This window comes from Patella vulgata, chromosome 7 (genome assembly GCF_932274485.2).
Source record: "Patella vulgata chromosome 7, xgPatVulg1.2, whole genome shotgun sequence".
Classification (NCBI taxonomy): domain Eukaryota; kingdom Metazoa; phylum Mollusca; class Gastropoda; family Patellidae; genus Patella; species Patella vulgata.
The window spans coordinates 42,354,482-42,381,122 of NC_065885.2; the positions used below are offsets into that span (position 1 = coordinate 42,354,482).

The window sequence follows — 26,641 nt, forward strand, 5'->3', positions numbered from 1 at the left end:
TATTTGTTATTCGTTTAAAATTTTGATATTTGATTCCAATCAACTAATAGAATGAACCCATACGATCATATAGATATCACAAATTCCTTTCTAACTTGGTCAGTTGCGGAGAAATAGACGATTTTGAACAGGTCACTTTTCAAGGTTTTTGGACCATACAACTGTCAATTATTATTCGATTTTCATAAAATTTTCACTGTTTGATACCTTTTACCAATTATGATTTCATACAAGTAATTTCAGATTTTCATTATCACCGGAAGTAACGTCAATTTGGCAAAAACTTCAAAACAGATCTTTTGGTCAAATGAGTCTGATTTGTAATGTTTTTACAATTATGATTTTTGATTCCGCTCAACAAATATATTGAACACATATGATCATACAGATACCGCAAAATGGTTTCTAACTTGTACGGTTGTAGAGAAATAGACGATTTTCTACAAGTCACTTTTCAAGGTTTTGGGTCTTTGCCATTTCTGATTTTAAAAAACTAATTTATCTTTATCATTATCACTGCAAATAATGTAATTTCGTCAGGATCACTAAATGTATAAAATGAATTGATTACCAAAAAGATGTTGGTTCCTGTGGTAATTAGCTCATATCAGATTGTTACTTCCTGAATTATATTATTGTATGAAAAAACTTTCTTGTTTAACTTTCTTCTCTATCCATCTCTTGCAAATTGTGTTTGTTTTTCTTTCCTCCAATTTAAATGGCTGATATTTACCAAATTTGTTGGAAAGATTTATAAAAACCTTCAGAACCAATTACTGGAAGTACTGTACACTTACATGTAACAAATGTATAAAATGAATTGATATTGCCGGATTTGGTTGATTCGGCGTCCATTTTATTTGATGTGTGCAATGATTAGGTGGAAATCTGTTTAATGGTTTCATTGGTACCGGAAGTGAAATATGTTTAGGGTAACGTGGCACCGGTGAAACCCGTCATTACTGCATCGCAGTTCTAGTTAAGCTTTCATATTACATATGAAAGCTTATTGTTTCTGTTAAGATTATTATTGTTATTTTTTTTTTGTGTTTTGTCCACAAATCGGATTTCTCAGAATCTAACCATAGGATCGTTCTGAAACTTTTACCTATCCCCCCAAAAATGGGTGGTGGCTGTTGATTAAATATATTTTCAAAACGTTTTACGAATCCGAAATCACCGAATTTTACGAAGGAATGCATTTGACCTACAATGCTGTAACTCTGTGACTATTTGACCTATTTTACTAATTCTTTTTTCTTTGAGTATCTTGAAACATTTACTTCAAATCTGCAATTTCGGATTTTGGCATTTCGAAAATTCGTCGCTGTCATTTCGAACCGGAAGTTATTACCAATTTGACAACTTCTTTAATAGTTGTGCGATTTTCGTGAAATTTAGAATGTTAGTAGATCTTGCCAATGCGACTTCAATGATGTCCTTGGAAATTTTCTAAATTATCTCCCCTTGGTGAAATTAAGGATCAAAGTTTTCAAAAAAATCGACGAAATATAGGTCAGATTGCCTTGAAATTTTTTTTCTGTACTAGCTAAGACAGTACTGATGAGTACACAAAATATGGAGTTTGTCGAGCAAACCGGAAGTGCCACCATCTCAAAATGTGAAAAGTCCATACGGCTTTTGCAATATTTTACTTAAAGACATAAGAGTTACATTTTCTGAATGCTTGAAGGAAAGCCTAAAAATCTATCGGTTTAGAATTTTGATTTAGGTCAACTGATGGACGCCATTTTGAAATGAAAATGAAAATTAGTGAAAAATCCACATTTATGGGCTTGAAAACATACACAATTGGTCGTGGCTTAGAGAATCTGTCTCCTATTACCGAAATTAATACATTTGAGGATAGCCTGGATCATGGTCGAATGTTTGGTATTTGAATATTTCAAAAATTCGAATTTCTCCTTTGATGTTTTCCGTGCCGACAAGGTTGTTTTCGAGTTTAGCTGGTTTTGATTTCGCGCATGCGCTACACAGGAACCAACGGTACCATGGGTACTAAATTCCGGCGAGCAACTTTTCACGTTGGTACCTAGGCACCCTGAAAATTTCAAGGTGATACCTGCATTCGTTCAAGTCGTTTGTTCTTGTCACCTGCCTTTCGTCGTTTTTTTTTTCTAAGTCAATTTACGGCTTCCATGAGGGGAAAAAAGTGGAATTTCGCCGTGACACCGGCACCGATTGTCCGAAAACCATGAAATTTGGACACAATACGCCCATTACCACCCCGGACTCTATGCTTTACCCCCATTTTGATCCCATTAAAAAAAAAGAGTTTTAGCAAAAAAACGATTTTCGGAATTTAATATTGGTTTTAACCCTGTAATACCCAGACATGATATATTATTATAATCCCTATGAAATATTTTAATTATTTACTGCTATAATATGAATTATCACTTATTCCCCGTTAAATAAATATCGGTCACCTGGTGCCGCTGTACAACTTAAAGGACACTGGCCTCAAGTCAATTTACGGAGAGAGAGAGAGAGAGAAATGGGGTTTAACGTCCACTCGACACAAACTAGGTCATTTCGGGACCAACATATGGTTTAATTTTATTTCAATAATTCGCTTGCGCGTAGGGGTCTTTAGCAGTGGGAGGAAACCGGAGGACCCGGAGAAAACCCACAAGGTTGGACAGGCGACCCTACTCCTTGCGTCAATTTACGGCTTCCATGAGGGGAAAAAAGTGGAATTTCGCCGTGACACTGGCACCGATTGTCCGAAAACCATGAAATTAGGACACAATACGCCCATTACCACCCCTGACTCTGTGCTTTACCCCCATTTTGATCACATTAAAAAGAAAAGAGTTTTAGCAAAAAAACGATTTTCGGAATTTAATATTGGTTTTAATTAATTTTGAAATTGGAAATGCAAAGAGATTTTATCGCCTCTTCCGTATGTGATAGGTATTGGTACTATACACATTATCCTTAAAAGATAATTTTTTAAACTGACCGTAACGATGCATCGACACTAGAAACCGAAATCGCCTATTTTGACCTATTTTGACTGCTGGGGTATCTTTCCGTACGTGACAAGGAGTAGGTCGCCCGTCCAACCTGTGTATTTTTTCAGGATCACCCGGTTTCCCCCCACTGCTAGACCCCTACGCGCAAGCGAATTATTGAAATAAAATTGAACCATACGTTAGTCCCGAAATGACCTAGTTTGTGTCGAGTGGTCGATCAACCCCATTTCGCTCTCTCAATTTTAGCACTCCTAACTCTAAAACTAAATGCAAGGAACGGGCCTATTTACAGAGGTCACAATTTTAACCTACATGCACATCTACATGATATACATATTATTATAATCCCTATGGGATATTTTAATTATTTACTGTTATAATATGAATTATCACTTATTCCCCGTTAAATAAATATCGGTCACCGGGTGCAGCTGTACAACTTCAAGGACCTTGGCCTCAAGTGCATGGGACCAACTCTACATTTTCTGAAATGTCAATAAAAGCCCAGGAATGATTTCATTTAAAAAAAATAATCAGAAAGTAAATCTAGTTTTATTTATATGCTATTTGTTGCCAGAAAATATATTTTGTTACGAGTCTAATTCAAATTTAAAAATAAACAATGGGTCTGAGGCATATTTTATTGATATATATGTGATAAAAGAGTGCCAGAAATGTCTCGAAATTCAGCCATTTGTGTATTTAGTATATCAAGTATATGCGTGTATTACAAAGCTCTGATTTGTGTGATTTGTGTACACCCCGCTCCCCCCCCCCTCCTCGTGTCACTATCATGTACATATCAATTCTGCTGCCAACCCACCCACGCGAACATGACTAAATTATGAAACATTGTCTAGTCGTTTGTATGTTACGACAAAACGAGGCCAGCGTTGCTCATTTGCGGCAGAACGGAAGGCCTTGCAAGGATTAGTGTCTAGTCGTTTGGATGGTACGAAAACCCGAGGTCAAAGTGGTTCCCCGTTGGCAGTGGTGAAGTATGGAAGGCCTAGCAAGGATCTGTGTCTAGTCGTTTCGATGGGACGAAAAACGCCCGTCCCCTCGTCCATGGTACAAGGATTAGTGCCTAGTCGCTTGGATGGTATGCAAAACAGAGGTCCCCGTTCTCTCCCTTTGTCTGTGGTTCTTGACCGAAGGCCCGACAACTAACTTTGCGTGCAGTTTTTTTAGGTAGGACGAAAAATCGAAATCCTGTGTGCATATTGGCGTGCACGAAAAATAACCTTTTGCATTTGGAATTTTATGCACCCACCCCACCCTCGAACAACGCTTAACATAACATTTTGTTTTCACTACCTACATTGTAAAATTTGTTTGATTTCAGATGACTTAGCCCCGGTTTTTCACAGTGAAAGATTTTGATGGAATTTTATGCACCCACCCCACCCTCGAACAACGCTTAACATAACATTTTGTTTTCACTACCTACATTGTAAAATTTGTTTGATTTCAGATGACTTAGCCCCGGTTTTTCACAGTGAAAGATTTTGATGGAATTTTATGCACCCACCCCACCCTCGAACAACGCTTAACATAACATTTTGTTTTCACTACCTACATTGTAAAATTTGTTTGATTTCAGATGACTTAGCCCCGGTTTTTCACAGTGAAAGATTTTGATGAAACTTGACATGCATGTTTATAACCCAAAGATATGGTTCCTTTCGATATTTGCGCATATCGAATCGTAACTTCATGAATTATGGTCCCTGATTGTAGGAAAAATCACTTTATATTTCGCGTGTTCTCTATCTATCTCTCGGAAATGGAATATGGAAATACACAAGCTAGCTAGTGTATTACAGGTTGGTGGTGGTGGGGATGAGGTCTTCTATTTGCAATGATTTTTTGACTACAAAATATACGCTCTAACTCATTACTCAAACTACAGCAAAAAAAAAGCGGAACGGAAACCCGATTTTATATATTCTTACAATAGCAACGCACTTCGGGATTAACTTAGAAATGGTTCCACTACTGATGTCTTCCGCCTTACTCCTGCCACAGTAGTGGCTTGTCCTACGGAGTTCCTTTCCGCAAGTTTTTTTTAGTCAAATGACTACAAAAAGGTTACTGGCCTATGTATAGCTCCCTTAATTTACACATAAACTGACCTAAAACTGCACTGCACATATAATAAACCAATTCCCATTGAAATAAAGGTGAAGCCGTACCGCATAATTATATGATTTGATGAAACCCAACTGCTACCTGAAGTTTCTCGCCTATCGAAGTTATAATATCCGCCGGTGTCATGGCGGCTCGCACATTATAAGAATCATTGCTTTGAAAATGTAGAACGCATTAACACAAAGAAAAACTGATGGGTAACTAGTTTAGTGGTCCAGTCTTCACTATAATTTGTGATAGAATTACTTATTTAAAAAAAACTGAATGATGTAAAAATAAAAATGGTTGGAGTGCCCAAGTTTAGATTTGTCGTTGATTTCATAAAGATGTTAGGATATAGAACGTTAAATACTGTGTGATTCAACATGGCGGCCGAGGGGTTTAATATGATATAAGTACGAAATACATGTACATGTAGTACCAAATGGTTTATATGTATGAGAGTCAAGGTTTGGACTAAATGTCTTGGGGAAGTAGGGGGCGACTAGCATGTGCCTCTCTTTAGTGGACCGATGTGAGATTGCCCATTGTATTAACTGGACGGGTAGGCCTATTCACCTTCAGTTATGTGTCAATGTCAAATAAGCGGCTTCGTATCAACACGGTCGGCTCTGGGCCGGTTTAATTCTACGTATCTCTCGTAGCTGAGAGAAAAAAGATTTTTTAGCCCAGAGAATATCTTCCGTCAGAGTGGTTGTTGATTCATAGATTCTAATAACCCCTTTTGAAGTTTATATGAAAGCTTTGATATCTGCTATGCAGATCTAGTTAAGCTTTCATATTACATATGAAAGCTTATTGTTTCTGTTAAGATTATTAAGCTTTCATATTACATATGAAAGCTTATTGTTTCTGTTAAGATTATTATTGTTATTTTTTTTTTGTGTTTTGTCCACAAATCGGATTTCTCAGAATCTAACCATAGGATCGTTCTGAAACTTTTACCTATCCCCTCAAAAATGGGTGGTGGCTGTTGATTAAATATATTTTCAAAACGTTTTACGAATCCGAAATCACCGAATTTTACGAAGGAATGCATTTGACCTACAATGCTGTAACTTTGTGACTATTTGACCTATTTTACTAATTCTTTTTTCTTTGAGTATCTTGAAACATTTACTTCAAATCTGCAATTTCGGATTTTGGCATTTCGAAAATTCGTCGTTGTCATTTCGAACCGGAAGTTATTACCAATTTGACAACTTCTTTAATAGTTGTGCGATTTTCGTGAAATTTAGAATGTTAGTAGATCTTGCCAATGCGACTTGAATGATGTCCTTGGAAATTTTCTAAATTATCTCCCCTTGGTGAAATTAAGGATCAAAGTTTTCAAAAAAATCGTCGAAATATAGGTCAGAATGACCTAAAAAAAAAATTCGATACTAGACAAGTAATTACTGATTCGTACACAAAATATGGAGTTTGTGGATCGAACCGGAAGTGCCACCATCTTTAAACGTGAAAAATCAAAAAGGCTTTTTTGCTATTTTACTTACAGACTCGGGCGTCATATTTTCGGAATCCTGGAAGGAATGCCTAAAAATCTATCGGATCAGAATTTTGATTTCGGTCACGTGATGGTCACCATTTTGAATTGAAAATGAAAAATAGAAGCAATTTGAAGGGCCGGGACTTTGGAACACAAGAACTCTCCTTCTAATTAAGCTAGAATGTGCAAACTTGGTGTAGGCGTTCACTAGGTCAATGTCATGATTGAGTTCAAAGATGAGCATTTTTTGCCTAGGGTAAGCAGAGATAAGCAAGCTGATTTGTTGATTCTTTAGGGCACGATGACATTGGTTATAATGAATGGAGGGCGATGAAACTCTTGTCAATCGAGAGGCTAATAGCTGGCCTGTTGTGTGAAATCATTGTATCATTTTTTGAAAATGTCCGGGGTAGCCGAAAAAAGGAGATCGAAATCCAAAAAGTCGTATTTTTACGATTTGGGGCATTTTTAGAGGTCGTGTAAAGTAAAATAAAGCATGCATATACATATATTATTGATATTAAATATATCATATAAAAAACTAAACAATGAATCAGCTGTCATTGACAGATTTTATATTATAAGCATGGTCAGTGGAAGGTCAGCGTATTGTCTAACTTGAACTCACTGACTCCGTAACATTATTGTGGGTATGGTATAAGCTGAATTTGATGAGATGCACATATCTCGTATGACTATTTGGTACTTACAGTGTTAGACTTTGTCGTAACGTAAATCAAATTTACGCTGTATTATTCATTACCAAGGATTTAGAAAGGAACGAGAACAATTATTTACAAAATCTCGCTGGGATAAATTCTGTGAATGTGCCCATGAATGGCTAAAACTTGATGGGCGAGCGAAATGGATAGCTGAACAGGCGACTTCGGGTGATATAATCAAACAAGGAATTTATCGACGCGCCAAAAGATACTGGATTTCACCCAACATGTTACAGGCCTTTTACAGACAAATTCCGAATTGGGTCTGCCCGTAATCGTATAGATAAAGAAAAATTAAAATCCCCGGCTACAATCCAACCAGGGAATAGCGGGAGTGTAGACGATCTGGGACCTAGCTCTCCAAACAAATTACGCTCCTGAAGCAAAAAGAAAGAGTAAATCGGTGCTGCCTGTTGTGTGTATTATATGTAAAAAACGTGACAGATTTGTCACTGTTGGAGAAAATAGGAAGAAGGATGTATTAACACAGACTCAGACCCAAACAGGCTCAGGTAGGCCTAATGTTAATATTATGTTACTTACTAAATTTATAATTATTACTAATAAATATTAAATATATTCATCCTACAGTTTTTAATTATTGTGTTGTTGTTTTTGTTGTAAATGGAATCAGAAGTGCTACTGCAATCACTGTAAAATTGTTATGAAGCTAGCCAGTAAAGCCCTTTACCCCATTTGTTGATTTGGCACAGTCATTGGTTAAAGTGTTGCACATTTGCTTGCACAAGGGATGAAACATAGAGAAGTTAACTTGTTTTTTATTTTCTTGGCCCACTTGTAGGTGCCTTGCTAAGACGATCTGTCTCTAGACCATTTCCGCTCACACAAAGGATCTGAACTAAACCGCATGCCAGAGTTGACCAGCCAGGTACATGTACATGTAGGCCTCAAAGTGACATTCCCTCCCCCACCCTTGAGCACAAACAACATTCAACGCTATATGGTGTATAATTTGTTTGCAAATTTGTTTGTAGGCCAACTGTTGAAAGCTGCTGAATTGAAAGAGGATGAAGATATTTTAAGGCATATCAGAGGGCAAGATTGTGTGGCCATTGAGGTCAGATATCACCAAAAATGTTATAGGCAATATACATGTACTGAATTTCTTAGACAGTTATCAGAAAGGTAAATATTTGTGATGTTTTTTTTATTTGTATTCTCCGCCTTCTTGCCACTGGTATTATTCAAATAAAACTGAACCATGGGTGAGTCCTGAAATTACTATGTTTTTGTCCAGTGGACGTTAAACCGCAATTCTCCTCTCTATCTCTCCTTGTACTGCTAATGCCTTCCTGTCTTCATTAGCTGGTTTCTGCATGAAAATAAGATGTTAACCCCTGTGTAAGTGTCTTTTTCCTCTGTTGTACGAAATTAATGAGAGTAAACCAAGCTCCAGAATTTTGTTTTAATTGTGTACATGTATATGTTTATTTATATTTTTCAGCAAAGATGACTAGCCCTCCGTCGAATATTAAACCACATACAATATATTCTGTGAAGATGTCATAAGAGAAAGAATCATAAATGGCCAGCAAAGTTGTCTTGTACAGAGAGAGAGAGAGAGAAATGGGGTTTAACGTCCACTCAACACAAACTAGGTCATTTTGGGACTAACATACGGTTTCAATTTTATTTCAATAATTCGCTTGCGCGTATGGGTCTTTAGCAGTGAGAGGAAACCGGAGTGCCCGGAGGAAACCCACGAGGTTGAGAAGACGCCTCTATCTCCATGCCACATACGCTCACACCTGGGATCAAAGCCACAGCCACAAGCCAGAGGTGACCGACCAGCTAGAGGTCGAAGCGCGGCACTCTAGGCCATCCCAACCCCCCTTTCTTGTACAGACCTGTGCATGTGTAGTCAATGTGAAAATGAAAAAAAAACTGTTAAAGAGACCGAATTTGATGTTAATACATTTAGTGACAGTGATGATGATAATGAAGATTAACTTTGATGACATTTGATGTGCAGAGTAACTGTTTAATTTTGATTTTCAATGATTGTTTCACTTTAATAAATAATTTCACAACTGTTCATCCTGTTTTCTAACCTTTCCCTTCATTCCAGCCCAGATACACAATTATTTTTTTTAACTTATATCTACATGTATGTTTGTAATTTGACCATTAATCATATCCGAAATAGTAGTTCACAGCTACATGTACAGTTGTAAAAATACTGTAGTGGCTAATTGAAAGGGAACATGTATGTGGGTTTAGTATGTTTATCTTAGTGGAAAAAAATCATGTGGTTCAATGCTTATAAAGTGCTACTGATCTCCATTATTTCAAAAGCATATCACTCAACTACTGTCAAACATATCCCCTGGCTAGAATATGCTACAAATCGACTCGAGCATGTTCCATACAAGCGATAATTTCTGAGCAAACATCCAACAACCAACCCTAACAGGCCCTTGAGATCCAACAAACAAAATAATTATTGGGCTTGTTTGCCCACACCTGGTCTTATGATTCATACAAGACCTGATAGTCTATCAATTACAGGCATTTGACAGAAAGGGAGATAATTCTTTTTTACCGTTAATGGATTTCCACAATTCTTTATTCACCCATGACATTTGTGTTTTGAGCATTTTTATTTACATCAAAATCTGTCCAATAAACTGTTCATTGCCAAGGATGAAGGCATGAGGTGTTTTACCAACTATTTAATTTTATGTCAACTTCAGAATTGTTAGTACACAAATAGCATTTATTTGACAATTTTGACGAATTTCATCTGGCCCTAAATCAATAAATTGCAAACATTTTGCTTGGAACTCCCAGATTTTGTCTTCCTGGCATCATAAGCTTTCCAAAAATGTATAGTTTTTCTTTTATGGAAGACCGTGTAGCGGAGTTGTGTTTCTAAGCTAGCTAGAAATTTTGGCTGCAGGCCTACACCTCCCAAGCTAAATTTCCCTCATGTCATCCTGTATAGCAAAGGCATATGCCTGTCTTAATTAACCCAGTACTAAACACAATTTACTTGTTTAATTTTTCCAGCATTTTTCAGGATAGCTGATGGGATGCGGGTCAAGTTATGCCACTTGTCTATTTAATTATTTACCAGTGAAAAATCGAATTAACTTCACCAAATTTTTACTCATTATAATGATTTTTTTTTTTCTGTTCATATTATTTCTATGACATGTGACAGTGACTGTGAATATGAAAGCTTTAATATCTGCTTAGCAGATCTAGTTATTGTTATTTTTTTTTTGTGTTTTGTCCACAAATCGGATTTCTCAGAATCTAACCATAGGATCGTTCTGAAACTTTTACCTATCCCCCCAAAAATGGGTGGTGGCTGTTGATTAAATATATTTTCAAAACGTTTTACGAATCCGAAATCACCGAATTTTACGAAGGAATGCATTTGACCTACAATGCTGTAACTTTGTGACTATTTGACCTATTTTACTAATTCTTTTTTCTTTGAGTATCTTGAAACATTTACTTCAAATCTGCAATTTCGGATTTTGGCATTTCGAAAATTCGTCGCTGTCATTTCGAACCGGAAGTTATTACCAATTTGACAACTTCTTTAATAGTTGTGCGATTTTCGTGAAATTTAGAATGTTAGTAGATCTTGCCAATGCGACTTCAATGATGTCCTTGGAAATTTTCTAAATTATCTCCCCTTGGTGAAATTAAGGATCAAAGTTTTCAAAAAAATCGTCGAAATATAGGTCAGAATGACCTAAAAAAAAAATTCGATACTAGACAAGTAATTACTGATTCGTACACAAAATATGGAGTTTGTCGATCGAACCGGAAGTGCCACCATCTTTAAACGTGAAAAATCAAAAAGGCTTTTTTGCTATTTTACTTACAGACTCGGGCGTCATATTTTCGGAATCCTGGAAGGAATGCCTAAAAATCTATCGGATCAGAATTTTGATTTCGGTCACGTGATGGTCACCATTTTGAATTGAAAATGAAAAATAGAAGCAATTTGAAGGGCCGGGACTTTGGAACACAAGAACTCTCCTTCTAATTAAGCTAGAATGTTCAAACTTGGTGTAGGCGTTCACTAGGTCAATGTCATGATTGAGTCCAAAGATGAGCATTTTTTGCCTAGGGTAAGCCGAGATAAGCAAGCTGATTTGTTGATTCTTTAGGGCACGATGACATTGGTTATAATGAATGGAGGGCGATGAAACTCTTGTCAATCGAGAGGCTAATAGCTGGCCTGTTGTGTGAAATCATTGTATCATTTTTTATTCGAATTTCTCCTTTGATGTTTTCCGTGCCGACAAGGTTGTTTTCGAGTTTAGCTGGATTTGACTTCGCGCATGCGCTACGCTAGAACCAAAGGTACCATGAGTACTAAATTCCGGCGAGCAACTTTTCACGTTGGTACCTAGGTACCCTGAAAATTTCAAGGTGATACCTGCATTCGTTCAAGTCGTTTGTTCTTGTCACCTGCCTTTCGTCAATTTACGCCTTCCATGAGGGGAAAAAAGTGGAATTTCGCCGTGACACCGGCACCGATTGTCCGAAAACCATGAAATTTGGACACAATACGCCCATTACCACCCCGGACTCTGTGCCTTACTCCCATTTTGATCCGATTAAAAAAAAAAAGTTTTAGCAAAAAAACGATTTTCGGAATTTAATATTGGTTTTAACCCTGTACCCAGACAAGATATACATATTATTATAATCCCTATGAAATATTTTAATTATTTACTGCTATAATATGAATTATCACTTATTCCCCGTTAAATAAATATCGGTCACCGGGTGCAGCTGTACAACTTCAAGGACCCTGGCTTCAAGTCAATTTACGGCTTCCATGAGGGGAAAAAAGTGGAATTTCGCCGTGACACCGGCACCGATTGTCCGAAAACCATGAAATTTGGACACAATACGCCCATTACCACCCCGGACTCTGTGCCTTACTCCCATTTTGATCCGATTAAAAAAAAAGAGTTTTAGCAAAAAACCGATTTTCGGAATTTAATATTGGTTTTAATTAATTTTGAAATTGCAAATGCAAAGAGATTTTATCGCCTCTTCCTTATGTGATAGGTATTGGTACTATACACATTATCCTTAAAAGACAATTTTTTAAAATGACCGTAACGATGTATCAACACTAGAAACCGAAATCGCCTATTTTGACCTTTTTTGACTGCTGAGGCATCCTTCCGGTGGTCCAAATCTCTGGAATTTCTAGCGGTTGGCTGCGCCGCGATGATATTTATCACATATTAAATTGAGAAAATCCTCAGATATCAAGAACAATAAAAATTCGATAAAATACGGCAATTTTTTAAGCAAAAAACCTTTGATTGTTGGGGGTGGGTTTTGAATTTATTTTGAACGTTCTCGGAATCCAACACTCTTCTATTTTTAATATGTGATAGCTAGAATCCCATCGGAATCCAACACTCTTCTATTTTTAATATGTGATAGCTAGAATCCCAAGGTACATTCTGTGCAAATTTGAAGGCAATCGGAGCACAGGAACGTTGCCTTGGTAGAGCAAAACAACCCGGTCGCGAAAATTTACCTATACTTCAAAGTGATTATCATGTTGTGTTATGATCGCCATTTTAGATCAATCTGAGTCCCTGATCCACCGTCATCTACCAAACCACTCCGAAATATAGCCAAAATCCCAAAATCGACCGTAATTTCTTTTTGCTTCGCGCATGTGCCACGCTGGAACCAAAGGTACGTTGACTACCAAATTCCGGCGAGGAACTTTTCACGTTGGTACCTAGGTGCACTGAAAACTTCAAGGCGATACCTGCATTCGTTCAGATCGTTTGTTCTTGACACGGTTCCTGCCGTTCGTTTTTTTCCGCCATTTACGGCTTCTGTGAGGGCGAAAAAAGTGGAATTTCGCCACGAAACCGGCACCGATTGTCCCAAAACCATGAAATTTGGACACAATATGCCAATTACCACTCTGTGACTTACTCCCATTTTGATCAGATTAAAAAAAGGAGTTTCAGCAAAAAATAAACAACCGATTTTCGGAATTTAAATTTGGTTTTAATTAATTTTGAAATTCCAAATGCAAAAGGATCTTATCGCCTCTTCCGTATGTGATTGCTATTAGTACTATACACATTATCCGTAAAAGACATTTTTTTTTAAAATGAGCGCAACACCAAAAACCGAAATCGACTATTTTGTCTTTATCATACATTAAATATTATATGCCATCGGTTAATTTTTATACGCCCACATTGAAATTGAATTTCAGCGATTTCCGATAATTACTGTCAGAGTTATGGCCCTTCATCACTTAAAAAAATTCTTGTGGATGCTCTAGAGGCCAAAGTTAATGTCCGATTGACTTTAAATTTATACACAGTGGTTAAGGTCATGAGACGAAGTAGGCGATTGATTTTCAGCGATATCTGATATTTACTGCCAGAGTTGTGGCCCCTGATCACTTCAAAATATCTTGTGGACGCTCTAGAGGCCAAAGTTAATATCCGATTGACTTTAAATTTATGCGCAGTGTTGTGGCCCCTGATCACTTCAAAATATCTTGTGGACGCTCTAGAGGCCAAAGTTAATATCCGATTGACTCTAAATTTATGGTCATGACACGAAGATGCCTACAGTATTGATTTTCAGCGATATCTGATATTTACTGCCATTTCCGATAATTACCGTGAGAGTTATTGCCCTTGATCACTTTAAAAAATCTTGTGGACGCTCTAGAAGCTAAATTCAATATCCGATTGACCTTAAATTTATACAGTGTTTAAGGTCATGAGATGAAGAAGCCAATTGATTTTCAGCGATTTCCGATTGAATCTTTTGAAAATCACACCTAACTCTAAAACTAAAGGCAAGAAACGGGCCGGTTTACATTGAAGCACAACTAATTCCTGTCCTGCGTACTCTATAAATATAATATACGGTTTTCTAAATATGCCTTGGATGGTAGCCACAAGTCGACAATTTTTGTTTTGTATTTTTCCCATTTTGTTCATAAGGTAAATGTAATATTTCAGATACCTGATGACATTTATACTTATTGTTTCAATAGATTCTAATAACCCCCTTTGCAGTTAATATGAAAGCTTTCATATCTGCTATGCAGATCTAGTATTATTATTATTTTTTTATTTTTTTATTGGGGGAAGCTAGATCTCAGCAACTATAAGAGATAGAGGTTTGAAATTTGATTTTCTGCCGGAAAAGTTGTGTGCAGCTACTGCTTAAAGCTATTTCGAAATTTGTGCGCATAGCGGAAATGCGTCAAATCTTTAACGTGCACAAAAATTGAAAATCGGCCATTATTCTCTTAATTCTCAATGGATTCTTCAGATATTTACATTTATGGATAGCTGGAGACATTTCTGAGCAGATAGCAGTTCAAAACTGTGGAAATTAGAAACTTTGTCGCTCTAATTTTTTTGGTGAAAAATGGAAAATTTTCAAAATTTTCTAATTTTTTTACTTTTGGGAATTTTTAAATTTCAGTTATATTTTCGGATAGCTGACATCAGTCCAATTCCAACAATATAAGTTTTTTTCTGAAATGTTGACTTTGATTTTTCACTTTTTTTCGCATTTTGGTCAAATCGTAGAGTTCTTATTTTTTTTAAAACGGCTCCAACGATTTTTCTGAAACTTCAGGAATATGAAGTTGAAGGACCAGACCAGTCCATGAACTATAAATGAAAATCCCCTAATCACCGGAAGTAGTCAAGAAAGGTATCCAAACTTTGACAAAATTGTGAAAAATGGGTGCCTGTGCGGAAAATGCGATGTATCAATTGTGTTCTTGTCGATTAGTAAAAGTTTTATATCGTTTAATAGCCAATTGAATTGTCTATCAGATGGTTCTTCAGCGACAAGTTTCTATCAAAAACTAAAAAGGTTATGTGACTTTGAAAAGTAAGGTATTTTGCGATTTCGAGCAAATTTAGACGCATGTTTCTCGGAAACGCCTCCAACGATTTTTTTAAAACTTTCTCAGTCGAGAGTCTAATGAGTAGTGTATCTTGTGAACACATTGTACAATTTCTCTAATTGTCATGGGTAGCCGAAAACAGAGATCAAAAATCGAAAACGTCGTATTTTTACGATTTGGAGCATTTTTAGAGGCCTATTTCTCGAAAAGTCAACATAATTCTTTTTTGGAACTTCTTCTACAGAGAGGCCTATCGGTAGGGTTATACATAAAACGATTTTACAATAGTCCCAAATTTCAGGAGTAGCAGAACAAAGGGATCGAAAATTGAACACGGCACCTTTCATTGTTAAGCGAAACATAAGTGGGGTATACAATCTGTACGTTTTGTCAACGTATAGAGCCAATTCAAGAGTGCTTTTATCAGTGATGATATTTGAACTAAAATTATTTCAACTATGAGTGTTTTCTTCTATCCAAAATATGTGTTTAGTGACCCTGTAACAGAAATAGTTGATAGCTGTGTGTAATAATTAGTCTTTGAATTAATATTGTTGCTTCTTTGTCAAATTTATCTTATACCGGTAATCATCTGGACAGAAATCGACGGCTCGCGCTGTTTATAAGAAAGTCCAATTTGTTAAGCGGTTGCAGTAGTATCGTACAGTAGTATCGAATACTGCACCTATGATAAAAGGCATGACGTTGTTTGGGAAAGAACTCTATCTGTATTAGTGACGTCAAATCTTTAACGTGCACGAAACCAGAAAATTGGCGATATTTCATTGAAAATTCAATCAATTTTTGAAACAGTTACATATTTGAGTAGCTGACATGAACGCGATTCCGAAGTCCCGTGTACACATTGGTGTGACCGTAAAAGATCCCTTGGCGGTTGGAATTCTTTATAAAAGAAGACTAGCGCCGCTATACGAGCATGTTTAGAGTTCATTTCGGGACTAACATATGATTTATTTTTTTTTTATTTCAACAATTCGCTTCCGCGTAGGGGTCTTTAGCAGTTGAAGGAAACCGGAGGACCCGGAGAAAACACACGAGTTTAGACAGGCGACATACTCCTTGTCACGTTCAACTGGGGAATCGAAACCCAGCCAGTTGACTCAATGACAGACCGTATGATTCAGCGCAGACCCAAAGGTTATAGCCTACCGTGCAAATTCCAGCCAGCATAACGTATCTATATAAGTGACATTTATTCCTACTGGCGATTTACAAATATTGCATGAAGAAATTCAAATCATAACAACATAAACACTGTATATCGACGAAAGTCCGTTAGGGTCATAATCGGAACGTTCTGCATACGTATAATATGGAGAGCTATTTTTCTAAGTGGCAATATTTGAACTAAGGGTGTTCTACTGTTAACCAATATCTGGCACTGGTGCTTCTAGAGTGAAAATATTTCATATCAGTAAAAAACAATTGCCCCTGAAATTAATATCCCAGTTTTTTTCTGTACATGACGTCATCTCTTTATACCATTTAAAATAAAGCTCCCTGCTGCAGCTATTTATAAGAAAGTCGCCCCTTTCTTAGCATAAAGTAAAGTTGAGGTTGATAATTATGATTTCAGGTTTTATTTGTTCTCTGAGACTTAAAAGACTGTTTTTGTCCCATTCGGAAAACTGTTTTTTGTTGTTTTTTTTATTCCATTTACAATTCGTGTAGATCTCTGAAACTAACAGATAGTGTTCTGAATATTGATTTTTCCCTTGTTTTTAACAATTATTACTTATAACCACCGACTACCGATAGGACTCAGAAAATCGGAGTTGTCGTTTTCGAGAAAAAGACGTCTAAAAAGGCTCCAAAAACGGAAAATACTAGATTTTCGGCGTACCACAATTTATTTTCTAACCATCGAAATCGTACCATTGAGATGCCATATAATAGTCCATTAATGGGGCTATCCAAAACACTTTACTTCTTTTGGTCCGGTAATATCTGACCGAGAAATCCAGCTTTTCGCAAGAGCGACAATTTTTTAACCTTTTTTTTTTTCATTTTTTGAATACTTTCGGTATGGAGATTATTGTCGGAATAGTTTTAATAACCAGTTTTGGCAATTAAATAGCGACAGGGCTCTGTAATGATATATTACATTATCTGATCAGATAAAATGACCCTGAGAAATCCTATGTTCAAAGGTGCCAAAAATGCAAAAATGTCAAAATATCGAAAATTAAATTTCAATAACTCAATACATATTATACATCGTTAGAATCGTAATCAGGTCAGCTATCCGAATCTGTATCCTTTTTGTAAAAATTTGTTTAAATAATAAAGTAATAGAGCATTTTGCAAAATTTCACGATTTTTCGACTTTTTTCGATTTTCAGTCCCTTTTTTATCGTATTCCAGACATTTCAAAGTCTTATTGGATGGCATAATTCACAAGACTATCGAATGGACTCTCGATAGACAAAGTTAAAAAAAAAGTTGCGTTAAGATTTCGAGATACAGGCGTCCAAAAACGCCCCAAATCAGAAAATACTTGATTTTCAGCTTGTCATATTTTGCTGCTTGGTCATAGTATCCGTATAAATTGGGCATCATACGACAGTCCAGTCCTCGGGCCACTCAACGAAAGCTTAATTCGTTTAATCCATTGATATTGGACGGAGAAATCGAGTTTTTCCCCAAAACACCAATTTTTTTAATTTTGTTTTCCGAAATATCGGACATTATTTCGACTACTTCCGGTTTCCGGACCGTTGTTGAAATTGCTTTATCCAGCGGTCTGACTATATAGCATTATGTTCCAGGACTTTCAGAAATATCGATTTATCCTTTCCCAAAGATATAAGGGTTGGGAAATGGGCAGAAAATTCGAAAAAAATCGAAAAATAAAGGGCGATAACTTATATTTCTAGAATCGGATGGTCTTCAGGTATCCAAAAATGTAGGTCAAATTTGAAAATTTTGAAAAATAACAAAAATTGTCTGTTAAACAAAATTTTTCATTTTTTGAACGCTAGAAGTCAGCGACGAAGTTTCGAAATTTGAAATTTTCAACTGCTATCGTCCGACAAAAGACTCAGGGTTTCTGAAAATGTCATTTGTATGAAAATAGGTACAGAATTGACGAAGCTACGGCCGTTTTTTAATTTTTTGGCACCGCACGAAATTCGGCCACTTCCGGTCTGCGTGGAAGTTTCAAAAATAGTTTATCAAGTAGCCACCACATGGTTTCCCGATAGAAAATTAGGTCCCATATCGGTATCTGTTACAGGCACTGAGAAATAGGCTCCAGCGAAAAAAAAATAATAATAAAATCTAGAACTGCGATGCAGTAATGACGGGTTTCACCGGTGCCCCGTTACCATTGAACATATGTCACAAACCATTAAACAGGTTTCCATATAAGCATTGCACACATCAAATAAAATGTACGCAATATCAATTCATTGTATACATTTGTTACATGTAAGTGATCCTGACAAAATTACATTGCTTCCGGTGATAATGAAAATGTTATGAAATCAGAAATGGCATAAGGCATCACATGGTGAAAATTTTATGTAAATCGAATAATAATTTCCACTTTCATAGACCAAAAACCTTGAAAAGTGACTTGTAGAATATCGTCTATTTCTCTGCAACCGTACAAGTTAGAAACCATTTTTTGGTATCTGTATGATCGTATGGGTTCAATCTATTTGTTGATTGGAATGAAATATCATAATTTTAAAAACAATACAAATCAGACTCATTTGAATAAAATATCCGTTTTAAAGGCTAAAAGTACAGTTTTTGCCAAAATGACGTTACTTCCGGTGATAATGAAAATCTTAAATTACTTGAATAAAATTGTAAATGGCATTAGGTATCACACGGTGAAAATTTTATGAAAATCGAATAATAATTGACACTTTTATGGACCAAAAACCTTGAAAAGTTGCCTGTTGAAAATCGTCTATTTCTCCGCAACTGAACAAGGTAGAAACCATTTTGTGATATCTATATGATCGTATGGGTTCATTCTATTAGTTGATTTGAATCAAATATCAAATTTTTAAATAAATAACAAATACGACTCATTTGAATAAATTATTTGTTTCGAAGGCTATAAATACAGTTTTTGCCCAAATTACGTCATTTCCGGTGACATTGAAAATGTTAAATTGGTTTGACCTAGTTAAAATTGACATTACGCATCAAATGGTGTTACTTTTATGAAAATCCAATAATAATTGACTCTTTTACAGGCAAACTAGCGGAAATTGTGGCTCATGCAAAATTGCTTATTTCTCGGCAACTGCTCATATTACAAACTAATTTTCACATACATTCTCTTCGTATGGATTATTGCTACAAGTTTATGAAAGTTGCGAAGAAATATATTAAAACATGAAAAGCCTGAATGGGTTGTAAATAGCTCATTTTTCACCTTTTTTCACCTTTAAATCGAAATGACCCAAAAACAAAATCGAAATTAAAAAAACTGAGCCCGATGTTTTCTGCGCCTCTACAGGGCACACCCTTTCAGTCATACCAGATTTGAAAAAAATAATATTTGCTTTCAAAAAGTGGTACCGAACTGTCAAAATTGTCGTTTTTGCTAAATTTACGCCACTTCCGTTGCCGAAAGGAAAATGTACCGGTAACGCCCACAGCAGCTAAATCGTCCGAACGGCCGTCAAGGGTTGTCGCATATTTATTCCTTTGTAGGTAATTGGGGGCCTTTACAAGACAGTTCCATACAGATGCGATTATAAATTTTGTCGTTTGAGGGTTTACAAGGTTATACAAACTGAAACAAGCGTCTCAACTTGTTGAAATTTGACAGGCTTTTTCGTTTTACTAATTTAAATAAAGAATATAAATTTCATACAGATCACATTTGTCATTCAAACGGTCACAATCGCCATAACTCTAGAAATGTGGGCGTATAAAAACAATAACTTCGACGATTTCGGACATTTCGCAGTGTCGCAGAACGTTCGAAATAGCTTTAATCTCTAAGTCACACCCACTTTCCCAGTAAAACCGAAGACATCGAATCAATCCGACAAGTAGTTTTTGAGATACAATCAAAATGGAAAAAGAAAGAAAATAATAATAAGAATAATTAGAACTGCGATGCAGTAATAACGGGTTTCACCGGTGCCCCGTTACCCTTGAACTTAAGTCACTTCCGGTACCGATGAAACCAGTAAACAGGTTTCCATATAAGCATTTCACATATCAAATAAAATGTACGCAGAATCAACCAAATCCAGCAGTATCAATTCATTGTATACATTTGTTACATGTAAGTGATCCTGACAAAATTACATTACTTCCGGTGATAATGAAAATGTTCAATTAGTTTTATGAAATCAGAAATAGCATAAGACATCACATGGTGAAAATTTTATGTAAATTGAATAATAATTGCCACTTTTATAGACCAAAAACCTTGAAAATTGACTTTTAGAAAATTCTCTATTTCTCTGCAACCGTACAAGTTAGAAACCAATTTTTGGTATCTGTATGATGGTGTGGGTTCGATCTATCTGGTGATTGGAATCAAATATCATAATTTTAAAAACATTACAAATCAGACTCATTTGAATAAAATATCTGTTTTGAAGGCTAAAAATACAGTTTTTGCCCAAATGACGTTACTTCCGGTGATAACGAAAATCTTAAATTACTTGTATGAAATCGTAAATGGCATTAGGTATCACATACTGAAATTGTGAAACCCTAATAATAATCTTAACAAAAACAATAGTGTTACGCAGTGTGAAACCCTAATAAGAATAATAATCCAAACAAAAACGATAGTGTTTCACACTGGCTACGCAGTGTGAAACTCTAATAATTTTAGTAAAAACAATAGTCTTTCAGACAGCTAATAATAATTTTAGTAATCTCAATAGGCTTTCAGACGAAAGTCTGAAAACCTAATAACTAGACCTGCATGGCAGTACAGAATCGACTTTCAGTTAACAGACCCGAAGAAAGCATACGAAAGTCCATTCACTGAGCTGTCGAACGATACTTTAGCTCTTTGGATCTGGTAATATCCAACGGAGAAATCGCGTTTTTGGCATATATCTTTATTTTTACGGATTTTTTCAAAATATCGGATATCGTATCGACTACGTCCGGTTTACATATCAATTTCGGGATAGTTTTAAAACGTGGCGTTGGCCTTTAAATTCCTGTACCAGAAGATTCAGAAACACCCATTTAGCAATTTTGAATAAAAAGAAAAATAGAAGAGCATTTTCAGTAATTTCTCGATTTTTCAATTTTTTTCAAAGTTTGAGGCTCTTTTTGGACCATTTATATCATTTCAAGTCTTTTACATTTGGATGCACACCCTAGACCACAACTCGCTAATCTCTAGATCCAATAGTCAATCCCCATATTAGTCGAGAAATTATCAGATTTTCCAGCTTGGTTCTTCCCTTGTGAAAAGTGTAAGGATGATGGATGGCCTGACAATGGACAACATATAGTTAGAAGGGATGAGAAACCTAGCTAGGTCCTATGTACGCATTTGTTTGCACGTAACACAACCTAAAACAATAAGTTCCCTATAGCGCTGCTGTCCGGGCAAAAATCCTTTATACCAAAATTTTCTAAATTGATTATCTATTTCTGGTAATGTGCACCACTTTGATGCCATTTTCTACCTAAGCAGCTGTAGAAAGGAGGGATGGGGGTGGGGTGACCAAATGGTTAACGCGTCCGTATTCCATCATGAGGTCTATCATTGAATCGATTGGTGTGGATGTGTCATAGATTATACATTACAAGGACTAGGACCTGTCCAATCTCCTGGGTTTGCTCCCACTGCGAAAGTTTCTGTCACGAAGTCAAAGTGCTGTGGATTCCAGAACCCTGCTGTACGTGACCAGGGCATAGGGTCATCTGGTTTCCTCCCACTGCTAAAGACCCCAACGCACAAGCATATTATTGAAATGAAGATTAACCATAAGTTTTGCCCAAAATGACCTATTTTGTGTCGATAGATGTTAAACCACATTTCTTCATCAGCCAAGTCGGTATAAAAAAATAACAATGGTCTGTCATTGCATCAAGTCGCGTAGTCTCCGACACCCACAACCCCCTAATCTTCAACGTACAGGAGGGGTTTTAGACTGTTGTCAATATTTCACGGCACTACCGAGATATGCAAAATTAATAGTGTTCTACATCCATCTAGCCACATCAGCTACCAAACGATAATTTAGTTGTTTTGATTCAATGACACCCGACGGAGAAATCTCGATTTTCGCCAGAGTACCAATCTTTTACTGTTTGTTTCCTCAAAATATCAGTTATTTAACGATATTTAGCAAATAATTGCTTGTCTCACCCATCGTGTTAGGAGTAGGTACCTCCCTTATACCGTTACAAGCGTTATCAATCATATAGCGAATTTTCGACTTTTTTTTCAAAGATTGGGACCCTTTTTGGACCGTTTATGCTATATTGACCCTTTTAGAGTTGCATTCACGCCCTAAACCACCGTTAGGACCCTAAGTAACCGAAGTTTAAGAAACAAATTTAAAGTAGTTTTCGTGATAAAAGCGTCTGAATAGGCTCTAAAAAGGAAAATTCTAGATTTTCAGCGTCCCATAATCTATTGCCTTACGCATCGAATTTGTATCATTTGGATTTCATAAGAACGTCCATTACCCAATGAGACTTTTTTTGTTTAAATATTTGCAAATATGTCAAAATATCGAAAATTAAATTTCAATAACTCAATAAATATTGTACATCGTCATAATCGTAATTAGGTCAGCTATCTGAATGAGTAACCTTTTTGTAAAAATCTGTTTAAATAATAAAGTAATAGAGCATTTTCCAAAATTTTTAGTCCCTGTTTTTACCCTATTCCAGTTCGGTACCACTTTTTGAAAGCAAATATTATTTTTTTCAAATCTGGTATAACTGAAAGGGTGCGCCCTTTAAAGGCACACAAAATGTCGGGACCAGTTTTTTAATTTCGATTTCGTTTTCGGGCTATTTCGATTAAAAGGTGAAAAAGGTGTAAAATTAAGCTATTTACAACCCATCCAGCGTTTACATATTTTAAAATATTTCTTCGTAACTTTCATAAACTCGTAGCAATACTCTTTACGGAGAGAATGTAGGTGAAAATTAATTTGTAATCTGCGCAGTTGACGAGAAATAAGCTATTTTGCATGCGTCACGTTTCACGTTATTTAGACTGTAAAAGAGTCAATTATCATTTGATTTCAATATTTTTTTACGATTTGATGCCTAATGCAAATTTTGACTAGGTCAAACCATTTTAACATTTACACTGTCACTGGAAATGGCCTCATTTGGGAAAAACTGTATGTTTAGCATTCAAAACAGATATTTCATTCAAATGAGTCTGATTTGTAATGTTTTTCAAATTATGATATTTAATTCCAATCAACAAACAGAATAAACCCATACGATCATACAGATACCACAAAAGGGTTTCTAACTTGTACGGTTGCAGAGAAATGGACGATTTTCTACAAGACACTTTTCAAGGTGTTTGGTCCATAAAAGTGGCAATTATTATTCGATTTTCATAAAATTTTCACCATGTGATGCCCTATGCCATTTATGATCTCATAGATTTAATTTAACATATTCATTATCCCCGGAAGTAATGTCATTTTGAAAAAACACCTGTATTTTTAGCTTCCAAAACAAACATTGTTTTGATGTTGATGCCTTATGCCATTTATGATTTCATAGATTTAATTTAACATTTTCATTATCCCCGGAAGTAATGTCATTTTGAAAAAAAAAAACTGTATTTTTAGCTTCCAAAACAAGCATTTTTTTTAAATGAGTTATATTTATTATTCGTTTAAGATTATGATATCTGGCTCCAATGGGCATATAGATTGAATCAATACGATCATATAGATGTCCAAAAATAGCTTGTCGAGAAATAACAATTTTGTCAGGATCACTTTTAAAGATTTTTTTCGCATTTTAATTTCTCATTAGTAAGTCAACTAACTTAGCGGTAAGTTTGTAACAAATTTTGTCAGGATCACCTGTTTGACATATGTAACACATGGTAACAAATGTATGAATTTATGAAGACAGGCGTGGACAATTTAACGGTTTCTGTCTGCTAAACATTTTACAAAAGTATTTTAGATAATATAACTGTAAACAATAATTAAATATGAACAACTTGATATTAGTTAGTGCATGCGAGAGAACCCCCAAACTTACAAGAAGAAGACTATTTTATTAACGTGCCACATATTGTACTTATCATATATTGTACTTACACACAAAACAAAAGTGTTAAATAAGATACTAAAACTGAACGATCAAAATATATTAAGAAACAAAACCGACGAAACAGGACCTCAATAATCAAATTCATTGATGAAATAATGCTCAAGTAAATGAGCTGATCGTGATTTGTTTGTATTTTTAGGACAATCATTCATTTTCACGGCTTAATCCACCTTAAAATATATTCAAAATGATTATTGAACATTTTATTTAGAAAACGAAGGTTCAATCGGATTAAAAAAAGGCCAGTCAAGGAACTATAGCAGGCGCTGGCTTGTTTGGCCATTGTCCGTTTATATCGTCTGTAGGGGGTGGATGATTTTCTCTTTTTAGAGATTCAACTTTCACAATATTGCAGTTTGCAACGGATTAAAAATCCCCAAATAACCATCAGAGATTTTAAGAGATAAAAAGCAGACGTAATTAAAGAGACCAGAACATTGAGATTCAACTTTCACAATATTGCAGTTTGCAACGGATTAAAAATCCCCCAAATAACCATCAGAGATTTTAAGAGATAAAAAGCAGACGTAATTAAAGAGACCAGAACATTGACTAAAGTCGCCAACATTCACTTAACAATAATTGATACTGAACGACGTATGAATATATTTATCTTTTTGACTGGGCTGATTTAAAATATTTCGTAGAAATATATTGGAGAACAGTATCTTTTGAATGATTGCGGTCATATCGTGAAACGCTGCACGAATAGATTCGATTCCAGATAGGTAAGTCCACTACCCCCCGGCCGCCCAATGATTTTTTTTTTATTATTAAAAACAACTGGCCACAAAAAAGTCTGTGTAGAACGCTATTCGGTGAGCCCCATCGTAGTATCGAATAATATCCATTGTCTTAATGACTGGGTCTAAAACAACATGTCGATGCTTTAAAGAGAAAGAAAAGAGCATCATGATCGCTGTAAGACTAAAAGAATTAATATTGGGTCATCGAATATGACATGTAACATTGGGTCATCGAATAACACGATAATGATAGAACATGATAAAGCCTGATTCGAGTCTAAACCCGAGTCTTCTATAATAATCTACTCCATTCCATGTTGTATAAGTCATAAATTTAATATGTATTAAATGTGGATGTTATTAAAACAACGAAATTATTTAAATATCGACCAACCCTTAAATAAGATTTACCCTCATTATACACACAGCGATATTCTATTACAAAAATAACTTGAGCTATTTAATTCAGGTGTGCCTATGGTTTTTATATCAAATGGGAATCTCAACTTACTGTTATAGAATTCAGCTATCCTTCTTGATTAACATCGGGTTGTCCATAACGTAATCATGTACTTGGAAGTCATTCAAAAGCCTAATAAGTATCGTTTGGAAGATTTTTTATATATACATGTACACTAAAAGAACATCGTATTGAATAGTCTCAGTAAAAATAACTCCAATATAAAAGTACTGCACTGTTTGTTTGCTTTCACGACATTATATCAAGTGCTTCTTTAGCCTGCTGCGTTTCCATGGTAACAGAATGGTAGTTTGGGAGCACTGGGTTATTAATGTTTGAAGTAAAGGGTCACGCTCAATCTGGGCATGTTTCATATGTAATTACAGAGTAAGGTAGACAAAAAATACTATGCAATTACCCACAGTGGGACCATTTAATATACGTTTGTAATTACTTGTTCATGTAACTGATAATTAAGAACCAGATCTCTGTCGCATACTTATTCTTACAATCACCATTGTTCACTGGTTTTCTTTCACACCGTATTGAAGAACACACAGAGAAATATAATTAATTATCCCATGCCGTAGTTAACAGAATAAGCAAAAGATAAACATGTACGTTGTTTTCGTGAATATGGACGGGGAAAACAGATTTAAAAAAAAAATATGTAGAATATAATAAAAACAAGTAAAACCATGACTGAACTACTGGAATCGACCAATCATATCTGAAATGACAATAGGCGCAGACACTCATCCTTGTATCCAGTTTGCTTCGAAGTCTATTTTAAAAGAGGATGCTACATTAAATTATTAAATATTGGTTTTCAGAAAGCCAACTGTCTTTGATCTTGTCGTCAATATAA

The 26,641-nt window shown here is 35.7% G+C and overlaps 1 protein-coding gene and 1 long non-coding RNA gene across 2 annotated transcripts in view; one reads left to right on the plus strand and one right to left on the minus strand.

Annotated features, from left to right (window-relative positions):
• LOC126828395 (tetraspanin-4) overlaps positions 1-26,005 on the minus strand; it is a 222,763-nt gene extending 196,758 nt beyond the window's left edge. The window contains exon 1 of the mRNA XM_050558183.2: positions 25,825-26,005. The gene's annotated coding sequence lies outside the window, so the exon portion shown is untranslated. The remainder of the gene's footprint in view (positions 1-25,824) is intronic.
• LOC130013667 (uncharacterized) lies at positions 7,310-9,374 on the plus strand. Its single transcript, XR_008788877.1, has 3 exons — positions 7,310-7,873; positions 8,357-8,507; positions 8,827-9,374. It is a non-coding gene; the product is annotated as an uncharacterized LOC130013667 (long non-coding RNA).
• Positions 26,006-26,641: the final 636 nt, after the last annotated feature.